This window comes from Rousettus aegyptiacus, unplaced genomic scaffold (assembly GCF_014176215.1).
Source record: "Rousettus aegyptiacus isolate mRouAeg1 unplaced genomic scaffold, mRouAeg1.p scaffold_m13_p_8, whole genome shotgun sequence".
In the NCBI taxonomy this organism is placed as follows: Eukaryota; Metazoa; Chordata; class Mammalia; order Chiroptera; family Pteropodidae; genus Rousettus; species Rousettus aegyptiacus.
In genome coordinates, this window is record NW_023416311.1 from 102863530 (window position 1) to 102875709 (window position 12180).

Consider the following 12180-nt stretch of genomic DNA (forward strand, 5'->3'; position numbering starts at 1 on the left):
AATCTGAGCAGTAAGACCCAAACATTTTATTTTAAGTACTAAGATAATTCCCTTGAGACAGAGGATGGGTGGAAAGTCTTTATCATCATAACACTAGATTCACCGGAAGCCATAGCACAAGAGCCCTAGGTATGGATCACGACCCAGAGAGTCGGGCAAAGGCTTAGACTCTGATAGTTCATCAAGCTGGAAAACACTTTTTAAAAATTATTAAACCCACTATGGGCAGCAGTACAGAACAAAAAGTAGTGAATTCTTAAGCTATCAGTGGGAATTCTGCGACTTCTGTCAGAATGTTAGCATTATACCTTTGACCGGAAATTCCATTTCACAGAGACTGCTTCCCAAGTAAGTAACCAGCAAATGTATAAAGACATCTGTAAAACTGTACCCATCCTGATGTTACATATGATATTAAAAATTAAAACTATGTCAATGGCCATCAGGAGGAAATCAGTTATATAAATTGCGAGAGGGCCAACAGAATCCCAGGTGGCCATTAATAACATGGTGAAAACCTTGGGCTGTTGTGTACATGAAAAGCTGTAAGTGACATTTCTTACAGTCAAGTCAAAATGCTGATAAGGAACAGTACGAATAGTAAAATTCCATTTTTATTTTAAAAATGTATATACACAGAAAAATCTCCAGAGAGTATACATTTAAATGTTAAAGAATATATAATAAAGAAGAAGCAATAATTATCATCGAGCAGGACATTTTGTCTTGAGATTCTTTATGCCCTTCATTATACATTATACATATTTAGACTTCATTACACATCACACATATTTAGACTTCTTTTATTTCATATTTATATATTTTGTGAAATTTTACGATGATGATTTAATACTTTATCATTAAAAAAAAAACAATTACTTGATTTATGTTTTTTTTTAAAGCTCTTAATTTAACAGACTTTAGAGGTTTGTAGTTCTCAGTGGTCAGAAACAAGAAACAGTTTAGGACTATTGAGTGCCGCATCAGTTAGAAACAGTGTCATGAGTGTCATAGGAGAGCAAAGGCTGCCTACTTTGACCAGGGGCCACATACATACTGCAGGTGAAGCTAATTACTTAATTACTCTCCAAGAGTAAGGTGCTCAGAGGGGTCATTTAGTAATAACCACCTAGGTCTACATAAATTTTGCCTTATTTGACGTGGCCTGTCCGTCATTTTTAATACTGTTAATTATACTTTCCTCTCCGGAATTTTTTTCTTCTTAACTTTCAATCAATCACTCTCTCCTGTATGGTTAAAAGTAAATTCCAGGCTTTGAATCTCTTTTTAAACTCTGCTGATTCCTCTCTTGCTCTCATCCTGTGAAAATAAGTGTCCCCCGGATTTCTCTCCTTAAAGCTGCTCTGTTCCTGGAAGTTCTTTGTACTCAGTCTCCTTCACCCCTCATTAGCTTTGCCCATCAACATTAGGACTCAGACCTTGATCTTTTTCCTGGGTTACCACACCACAAACCCATCTGTTCTTTGGACATTTCCCATTAAATGGCCCAACGGCTTCTAAAAATCAATGTAAGCCAAAGTAAATATGTTACACACACGCGCGCGCACACACACACACACATACACACTTCAGCCACGCATTATCCTTCTGCATTTTTTCTTTTTTTATGATAACACTGTCTCGGCCTCTCCAAATATCAGAGCTTTCAGAGTCAACCACAACTCTTTGTCTCTCACAAAGTCCTATAAATTCTACCTCCTAAACAGCTCACATATTTGTTGTCCACTTTCCACCTCCACTGCCACCACACTGGGTTATATTTCTTGAGATTACTTTAATAATTCTTCAAAAGTTTTTAAGTCTTTCACCAAACTAAGCTTTCTTCTGATATGTGTAACTAATCATGCCGTTCCCCTATTTGAATTCTTCATGGGATCACCACTGCCTTCAAATTCTCCATAAACTTTTCTAACCTTTTTTAGACTTAACTACGTTTACCTTCACACATATATTGTGCCCCTAAATTCTCCTAAATGTACTTTACTTTCTTAAGCCTTCGTACGTTTTCAGTTCCTCTACTATCAGGATTCAACTTGTCAAGGACCCACTCCAAAGCCACTGGAAGGTTACCTAGGAGTGCCTTACACAGGAGACGATTCTATAGTAAGGTCATTTAGAAGGCCTAAAATAACGCAATCGAGTAGAGAACCAGAATTATTGTCAAGGAAAAATTAAGATCAGTAAAGTTATAGTTTATAGTAAAACAATGTTGCCCAGAGGGGAAAAAGGGGGAAGGATAGAAATAGGAGATGTTAGTTTGCAGTCAAGAAAGTTTAAAGAAAGAAGAATTAAGGTTCAGAAAAGAGACCTTGGGTAGTAGTTCAGATTGAGCCAATAAGTTGACAGTGGGTGCTGGCTAGCCACTTTTATTTAGAAAATGAGAAATAGAAAAAAAAAAAAAAAAGACAAGCGCGATTGTAATCATTCTCCCCGCAGTGGATTCCATCAGTCTCCTTGACCGGGGTTGATTGAATCAAGTGTAGATCCAAGCTGAATGTGATCCAAGTAGGACCCAAACACTTTCCAAATGAGGTGGAACAGGACAAACTGAGACAAAAGGCAGTGCGAGCTGAGTCATATCATGACAGTGGCCTACCGAGTGCTGCTTCTGGCCTCCCCAGAATGGCCACGGCTTCCTTCCCGGAGATTAGGTTTGGACTGCCCAGAACCTGTCACTAAATTTCTTTTCTGACTTGAGTATACGAAAACGTCTCTAAATCATTTGGGAACAAAGCAAATTGGAGAAAACTATGTTCAATATGATTTCTTTTGTCAAAAAAATAAAAGAAAAGAAAAGAAAAGAAAAGAAAAAGGCACTTAAAGTTCAGACTTAAAACAACAGATCAATCCATACCTGAAGAGTATGTTGAGTTCCAGTGTTGGTGGAAGGTGCCTGCCGACTTTCATGACTGTAAGCCAGCTGCTCTCCTGGTTGGTGTTGTGGCCTCCAGCTGGTAACATGCAACTTGATGGCAGGTGTTGCAAAAGTACTCAACAGAGATGGGCAGACGTGGGAGAAGAGCGGCCTTCGATTGAGGGCAGGGTGTGTCTTACATGAAGCTGCAGCACAAGCGCTCTTTATGAGAGGATCCCTCAAGAAAAAGCGTTCCTACACCCCCTGCCACTTGAGTTAATGAATAGGTCAACAATTTAAAATTTTGCTTTCCAGTAGATAAATAACTGAAATGCAATGCTGAAAGAAACAAGCCAGGATTACCTAGTGAGAGAAGTAACTATACAATGATAACAAAGTACAACAATTCCAGGAGAGTCATTGTTCAAATTGACTTTGGTAGCACAAGCAGAGAGGAAAAACAGAATTGAGATAAACCAAAGTTGTACTAGGAAAATGACACATCCAAAGACTTGAGTGAAAACAAGAAAACAAACGGTAGGTCTTCAGCGTGAGACACTGAGGATGACTCAGGAAGAATCTCTCTGTTTGGGAAACACTTTCTGATATGTTCCTCAAACTGCAGGTTCATTACTCCGTGGCAGCATTTACCCTACTGAGATCACTGACTGTCCTGAGTTCATGAAGGGAAAGGACGGCCCAGCACATAACACAGCGCCTGGCACGGTGGGGGGGCGGGGGGGACCATAAATGGTTGCTGAAAGCACGTTGAATGAATTCGGCATCAGGATACGATTTGGAGCACAAAAGTAGCATTTTAATCTCATCTAGATAACCGGAAGAGAATGATGGAAGCAAATATACTTAAATAAAGGTACTTCTAAAAATGCAAATAGATTGCCTTCACACAACTTTCTTCTTCAGAGTATAAATAATTGCCTTATTCATCAGAGAAACTTTCAAACATGAAACTGTTGCTGGAGATAGGAGGGGGATAAAGCAAATCCATCTTTCTTGCAAAAAATTAAAGTGTGAATTGTATTCTTTTGCCAAATCCTCATATTCTAAGAGAATAATGTCTTTGTGCATATTTACGACCATGTAATGGAGTGTTTGTTAAATCCTTAACCTACCTGGAATCAATCACAGTATACCTTCACACCAAGTAAAACATCTGCACTGCTTTATTAGACACTGAGGACTGTGCTTCATAAAAACTGCCTATTCATGATGTGGTCATATCTTTAAATATTCCAATATATATCTAAGAAATATTTATTTTAAAACATCAATTCCAGCTTTGAAACATCAGAACACAGAATTTAATTGGTAGAAGATCTGAAATCAGAGTAAATCTAATTGCATTAAGTTTTGTCCATGATGTAAATATGAGACTAATCTCACACAAGGTCCTAGTGCCCCTGCTGTATATATATCTGGAGAATATATGTTCTTCCTCAATTGCAAAGAATTACAACAATAACAAAACTAGTTATAAGATAGGTGCTCAAGGTTCAACTTTAATCAGTTTCTCTAGTATTTATAGAAAGATAATTTTTTAAAAATGTCAAAGGAATTGCCATGTATGGCAAAATCTTTCTTCTTAATATGTATAAAAACGCTTCAGCACTGTAGTGAATTGGAGCCTGGAGTTGCATTCTACTTGTGAAAAAAAATCCACAATAACAGAACAAGAAGTCCTCCAAGAGGCTTAATTTAAATTTTTTAAGATTCCATCTGTTTTTCTTCTCCCCAATATTTTAATGTTCAGAAAGGACATATTTTATTAGCATTATTACAAAACTTTAGAGAAATCATAGCATAGTGAAAAACATAGCCTTGGAATGAGTTAGAAGTCAGTATGATGTCAACCCCCATTACTTTGGACAAATTATATAATCTACTTGAGTTTCAGTCTACTTAGTTATGAGAGGATAAATGATATCTTACTCATTGAGTCGACATGAGAAATTAACCAAATGAGATAACATAAAATTCCTGATACAAGGTAGGTTCTGGAGAAATGTATCTGTTTGGGAATCTTACTTTTTTTTTTTTAATACATGAAAATTTGTAATACAAAGGGAAAGCACACAAAGGTAGAGAGAAAAAACAAACAGAGATTATAAAGTCTAAGAAAACTAATACGCTGAGGTCTAAATGTCACTTGGGGGTGAAAATCCATGTTGATTTCTGATGGCTTTACCATAATGTGGGGTCAGCCATCTCCCCATCCTTTTCCTAGCCCTTTGTTATTCAGAAAATGATCACTTAGCCCCTGGACTTATGCTTTGGTGGATCTAATAAAACCTTTGCCTTTTCATGTTTCATTGTCTCTGTAGAGTGAGGAAAACCCTGAAAAAAATAATAGCTGGCATAATTTGGGGAAAATAGCCTTTCATTCGCTACCTTTTAAACTGATTTCAGAGAATCTGTATTTTTACATGCTTTGCTTTGGACAAACTCTACTTGAAATGAAAAATATTTCAATTTTTTTTTATTAGTTATCACTAACATTCCTCCATTTGGCTGTTATTTATATGCCTTTAAGGTTTGGACCTAAGTTTTTTAAACATTTGAAAAATATACTATCTGAACAAACAATATGATAAGAGTAGTCCATTAAATTTCACTAATTCCATCATCTTGACCAGGAATTTAAAAAGAGAAGAGAAGAAAAGAAATTTTCTCATGTTTCTGCCCAGAGGAGTACTAATGGGTTATGAACCCTTTCAGAGTCTTAGAACAGAGAGAAAAAATAGTTGCCTTGGTAACAAGGCAGACCAATCAGCTGCGTACAGTCTCCCCAGAGCATCTAATTTATTCAGCAAATGCAGGCTAGAACAGGTGGCCAACCTAAATGATGCCAAAAGCTTCAGCTCTCCAACATACGTGCCCTCCCCTCACCAGGTTTTCTTGTACACAAAGTTTCATTCTTGTCCTTCATGAAGAGAGAGTTAAAAAGGAACATGTCAGTGGGCAGCTTCACATGTTAGTAGACGAACTGTCAGAACTCATTATTTTTTAATTTTCTAACAAAAAAAAAGGTGTGTGATTTCAAGAAATGATTGTACCGACAACTTAATTCTACTAGTTACTTTGAAAGTGGAGGTCATCCTAACTGCTATCGTAAAATTCTGTTATTTGCATTTTAATAAATCAAATACTATTGTAAGTTTTAGTAGCAATAGAGTTGATCCTAGAGATCACAATTATTGCTTTAGACAATAAAGTGTCACAGAAGTTCCAATTCCTTAAGCCCTCTGAAAGCACATAGGCAATTGTAAATAATTATGGATCACAAAAGGGAAAAAGGAAGGAGAACTACCAGCCTTGTTAAAGTTATATTTATTACAGCATTAAATAATCCCTTTCACTATATCTAAAGTTATAAAGGAAAAATCTGAAAAACTAACAGTAAAGCATAATAAACTTTTTTATGCTATCTAAGGACTTCTGTGACCTAGACTCAGTTTCCTTTTCCAACCTCATCTCCAGACACACTCTCGAATAAATGCTGATCGTCAATCAACGGAATGCCAATGAAATCTACTCTTCACATCTCTTGCTGTTTTCTGTGTCTTAGAATGTCCTTCCAGCGCTGGACTCTGCTTAACGCTTATCCATTCTTCAAGGCTAAGTTCAATTATTTTCTCTCCTCAAAGCTTTGCCTTACCTCCCCAGGAAGAATTACAAGCATCCTCGAGTGGTCCCTCTGCCAATGACTCCATTGTCTGTTTCTGTATCCAACTTCTTCATCAGATTGAGTCCCCCAGACCTTAAATGTAGGAACTATGTTCTATTTGTCCTTCATCTCCTGTCAGTACCTGGCTCATAGTCTGAAATGATAAATATTTCGTAGAAGGACGAATGAATGAATGAGTGAATGAATTGTGGTTTATTAACACAAAATCTGCACAAACTCAATACATGACAAAACATTTTTAGATGTTAAAATTTTAAAAAATCTCACTAACTTAGACAAAATACAATGAAGTGTGCTTGCACTAGTAAAGATCTGTATTTTTTTAATGAGTGGGAACTTTCTGCAAATGAAGCCTTAAATGCAGCTTCTCTTGTAAACTTGAATGTCAAGCCGCCATCCAGGCTGCTGTGTCTGTTCATTCCCCCTCTCGAAGCATTTCTACCAAAAACCACAGGCTTCTAAGAGCAGAGCTTGAAAACACCGGGCTAGACTTAGTACATATTCAATTTTGCCTTCCTACTTCCCAGTACATAGTAATCACATAAGCAAGTGTTTGTTGAAAATGACATGTAAGATAGGAGGCGACATTAGCTAGGAAGCTCAGGTCGTGGCGTTTCTCTATTGATTTGCTTTTGAAGTCTTCCAATTGTTTCCGAAGGTGACCCTTGCTGCCTGAGGATGTTTCCTTGGCAACAGGGATGACTGCTTCCAGCATGTAGAGAAAAGGCGTCTCTGTTTGTTTTATACCCAACTACCACCCAGAGATGCTATGTTGCTTCAAAGAAAGCAAAAATCCCTCATTTTTAAGTACAAAGATGTGCTCTCCAGTTCACAGGCTGCACATTACTCTGGAAAACAAGAGGTGGTGATAATTATCCAGCAATAGTTTCCTCACCTCATGAAAAGGACACGCCCTCTATGTCCATACATTTTTATTCTCCTTCCCTAACTATCCAACATGCCTGCCTATGCATGCGCGCGCACACACACACACACCCATGCACACACACGTGCACACACACACGCACATCCAGCACACACACACGCACACACGCACACACATGCACACACACGTCTAACACACACGCACATGCAACACACCATTTCTTTTTGCTTTTTTCATTTTCTGCTTTAAAGCTTTTTGCTCGCTATAAATTATCTCCTTTCTGTATGGTCTCTTTTTTTTTTTTACTTATTTCCTCTTTCCAGTAATGGCTTCTTTGCACATCTCTGTTTGCAACGTCAAACAAATTCCAAGTCAGAGTTTAGTATCAACCTTTATGTCCAAAAAAGACTTGATTACAGCAACTGACATTTGATCAAATTGCATAACCCAAAATTCTTGCAAAATGAGACGGCAAAGTAAAATAGGTCTTGAAATTAAGGTTGTTTCTGATCAATTCGCCTTTAATTTACATTTGCTTATATATTCTTTAAAGTGATATAATAAACAGTTTATTTGTTCTGCTTTATGTCTCCCAAAAGCTATTTGAGGACATTTCTTTACCATCAGTGAAACTCCTTTGTGCCAATTTCATACAATTGCACGGTCACATCACAAAATGGCTGGAAAACCTAGTGTCAGACATCTCCATATCAGTGGCATTATTTTGTCTGAATTTTGTATTTGCAAAGAAAGGAGATGATTAATAAGGTTGTATAGAGTTTTGATGGAAAAAAATTATTCCTAAAGGAAGCTTCCAGATATCATTTTTGTTCTAATTTCAGTGGGGAAATAACTAATAAACTAGATTTTTAGAATGGATAATAGTATATAAAGAGGCTCAAACTCCTAGTTCAGTCTTTTGAATGTAGAATGTATAAAACCCTAAATATAAACAGTAAAAGTACAATGACTTCTTTTATATCCAAAGTAACCATGGAATACAATTTTTAAAATGATGTCATAACACATAGTGTTTTAAATCCATAGATCTAAAACATATTTTATTTTAGTAAATTCAGAAAGATCTGCAATGGACTTTAGAAATAAGGTAATCCTTTATTTTACATATGAGAAAATGAACACCAAGGAAAAATAAGAAATATGCTTCTGCAAATTGGTTTTAGACCTTGGGCGAGTATCAGAAAATCTTCTGATTTTTATTTGCTTATCACATAAAATGTTCACGATAAAGTCATTGAAGACGAGAATTACATTTTGCTTTTTATTGTTAAGAGTTTTGTTTTATAGTATAATGCTCAACTTTCAACAATCTCTAATAATTTATGCATGTTAGGAATACTTCCAGCTAAAAGTAACAGAAAACACTACTTAGGGTGACAATAAATGTCAGTTTATTTTTCTAACATAACCAGGAATCCTGAGTGAGGCACTTGGCACAAGTTCAGTGGTCTCAGTATGTTAGAGCTGGCATGTCTGAAATTCTCTTCGAGTCTCCTCATATCTGCCTCACAGTCACAAAACGGCTGCAAAAACTTTCAGTATCCCAGTCCGCCTTCAAGAAAAAAGGGAGGAGGAGCCATGCCAGCCATGTCTTTCCTTTATATTAAGCAATCAAGTGCTATTAGCAAGTTCATGCTCTTGTCTCAATGTCCAGAACTAAAGAATATGCCCCCTCTTACTGCAAAGGAGACTGGGAGCAAGAGAACTTAGTGGTTTCAACCATTATAACAGAGGTGACAATAGAGAAATTAATTTAAAATACCCAAGGATAAGCTAAGAAGATTAGATGCTTATTTTTTGATGGACAGGTAGGTAGATAGATGATAGATGATAGATGATAGATGATAGATGATAGAGATAGATGGATGGATGGATAGATAGATAGATAGATAATAGAAAGATATCAGGAAATAAACAAAGAAAGAAACCAAGAAAGAGATCAAAACAGAAAATAGGAAAAATGTATTCCACTACATCTTAAAATAGAAAAATGAGGTATTCAAAATGAGAAACAGAGGTGATCCAAAGCTGCATGTGCATGCTTTCTAAATGCCTCCCATGGTAGGATCCTAGAAGAAAGTTCAGAGGACTGGCAACCAATGCAGGCCAACAGAGAAGGTACAGCAATCCGAGAGGACATTAGAAGCTTGTGCATTTTGCCAGTTGGTAAGTCAAGGGAAAGCTCAGGGAAACTATTGCCAAGAAACTTAATCACTTAGAAGCGTCTGAAATGTAAAATAATTACACAGTGTGAATAATTTAAGATAATTTTTGCACACTCTTCTTAACACAGAATTAAAAATGAACAATATTATTACAAACTATTTGTCATTTGGCTCTAAAGTCACTTCCAAGTATTCTGAAAGTGCTTATGAATATCTGCAGGAGCTTTCTTTTCCTCTGGGTCATCCAATATGAAAACCAAGTGGGCTGGATGAATTGCTGCAGAATCAAGTCAGCAGGTGTAACTTCTCAGTCACCTCTTAAAACGAGTGTGAAAGATTATGCTACCTCTCCATCCTCCGTTCCCTTCTAGAATGGAGTAATTGTGCACAAGGCAGTCATTCTATTAATAGTTGTTGCCTGAGTAGGTAAAAATTAATTCTTTGTAAGCCGATTACCTACTAGATTAATATTATTCTACTTTGAGATGAAATTCAAAAGATTCTGCAAAACTCTACTGCAACATGAGTTGCACAGAAGTAGAGTTAAACAACAGATCCTTCTCCAGAAAATAGCTCATTGACAAAAAGTTTAGACTATTAATGTCCTGAGAATGAGAAGCACATGCTTATCATTTTGTCTCCATTGCCAAGCCCATTGCTAGCGCATAATAAATGTTTGTGAAATGAATTGCTCATCTGATTTTATATTAAAGTGGTGGCAATCGATATTTTGGTTCAAGCCTTAAAGTAAAACTCTATTGACATGTTTCCAATGAACATTCAACCCTTTAACTTCATTCTTAAGAGTATTATTCGAGCTCCAAAGTATTCATCTTTCCAACCAGAAAGCTAAAGAAAATCTGAGAGGAAATTTATAAGACCTAGGTCCCAGTTAAGCATACATTCACACACGCGTGCATGCACACACTTATCATATAGCTCTTTCTTCTCATGTCATTCTGGGCTTGTAAAAGAAATTGTTCTCAGAGAGAAAAAGGGGAGTATAACCAAGAAGCCTGAGGATTTGTCTCTAAGAATACAGAACTAAATAACCCTATGAGGAAGAGGATTCTATAAAATTATGTTTATTAATTTTTATCTATGTAGTTCCAAATATAATTTATAACAAGTGTAAATGAAGGTAATATATTTCTTTCTGGCTAGAGGATTAAAAATATTGCTTTTTAAAAAATAAAATGAACTCTTTTATTAGTACTCTAGCCAGCCTAAAAGCAGAACTCCCTGTTGACGCTGTGGTACACCACACAGTTCTACGACAGAGCCCCAAGCAAGGTAAATATATGCATTGTCAACAAGTCAGACGTTGCATTATTGAAATAGTTTTACAACAGTCTCTACTCTTTCACTCGTGATAATTTTTTGCTTACATGCAAGCTTAAATAGGTGAGCATGATCCCATGTTAATACCCTATCAGTGTGAATGTGTACATTTTTTTAAAAGCACTATAATTCCTCTCTTATTGATTTCAGCAAAGCCGTGAGAAGTCCAGTATCCTTCTCACATAACTGCAAGCACAAGGATATTTTTAGAGCATTTTGTTCCATAATGAAAAGGAACCAAAAAGAAAAAGAAAAAGAAGAAAAAGATCCAAAGCAAAACATACAAACAAAGGACAGAAATAAGTCAGTTGAAAAACAGAAGGCTGCAGCGTTAATTGAACATTATTACCTTTTTTCTCAGGGTGAGGAAAATGCATCATGGTCATTTCTGTCTTTTCTCACAGAGCTGATTTAAAACCCCCAGCTGAGAAGGCAGCTGCGCAGAGCAGGGAACTGGTGAGCTCAGCAGGAGTCCTGCATCTTACTGCTACTTCCAGAAATTCATGCTTTCTTTCAGTGGCTCTGTTGTCGTTAGTGAAGCCAGAAATGTGAAATGGTGTCCTCTTTTCTGCAGCAGTGCTACAAAGATCACAGTGACGGTTTCTTTAAGGACTTCAAAAGCCTGAAACACCCTGTTATTGTTATTGTTATTTATTTTCAATGTAACCTCCAAAGAGCAGGCAGTTGGCTACTTTTCAAGGTTTTTGAAATTCTGGAGCACTTTCATTAATCATGTTAATGGAATGGATGGCAAAACAGACGTGAAAGTTGAAGCATATGGGAGAGGGGGTGGTAAGGTCTCTTTTTTCCTCCTCCCCATGGGGGTGGGGTGGGGAGGCTTCAGTATTATGCTGTGATTTTTTTTCCCCTAGACTGCAACAATGACATCCTTATCTTAAAAAACAAAACACTGTATCTTATGCCTCTGATAAAAGTAGCAATTAACTGCAACCTAAAATAAAGCTACATATCTTAAAAGCTCTTGAAAATTGAATGAATTTATTCCCTGTTTCCAGAGAGTGGCATCAAAAATGGTTTATGAAGTATTCTGAAAATGACTTTAAAAAAATAATTACAGGGGGACTACTGGGCAACAGAATGGCTGAAGTCGCTGGCTGCAAGATGAGAATGATGTCACAAGATTGTCATAGGCGGATAAAGCATGTCACATTCAGAGCTAGGAATT

At 36.7% G+C, this 12180-nt stretch overlaps 1 long non-coding RNA gene across 3 annotated transcripts in view; it reads right to left on the bottom strand.

Moving 5' to 3' along the window:
* The window catches only part of LOC107501015, a 30288-nt gene extending 18415 nt beyond the window's left edge, over positions 1–11873 (bottom strand). The window contains exons 1-3 of one of the 3 annotated variants that reach the window (XR_001594658.2): positions 11344–11873; positions 2876–6714; positions 851–2734 (exon numbers count right to left, since the gene is read on the bottom strand). This is a non-coding gene — a long non-coding RNA (uncharacterized LOC107501015). Of the gene's footprint in view, positions 1–850; positions 6715–11343 lie in introns of those variants that run through there. The other 2 variants (XR_001594660.2, XR_001594659.2) reach the window with 2 other exon arrangements.
* Between the last annotated feature and the right edge of the window lie 307 nt (positions 11874–12180).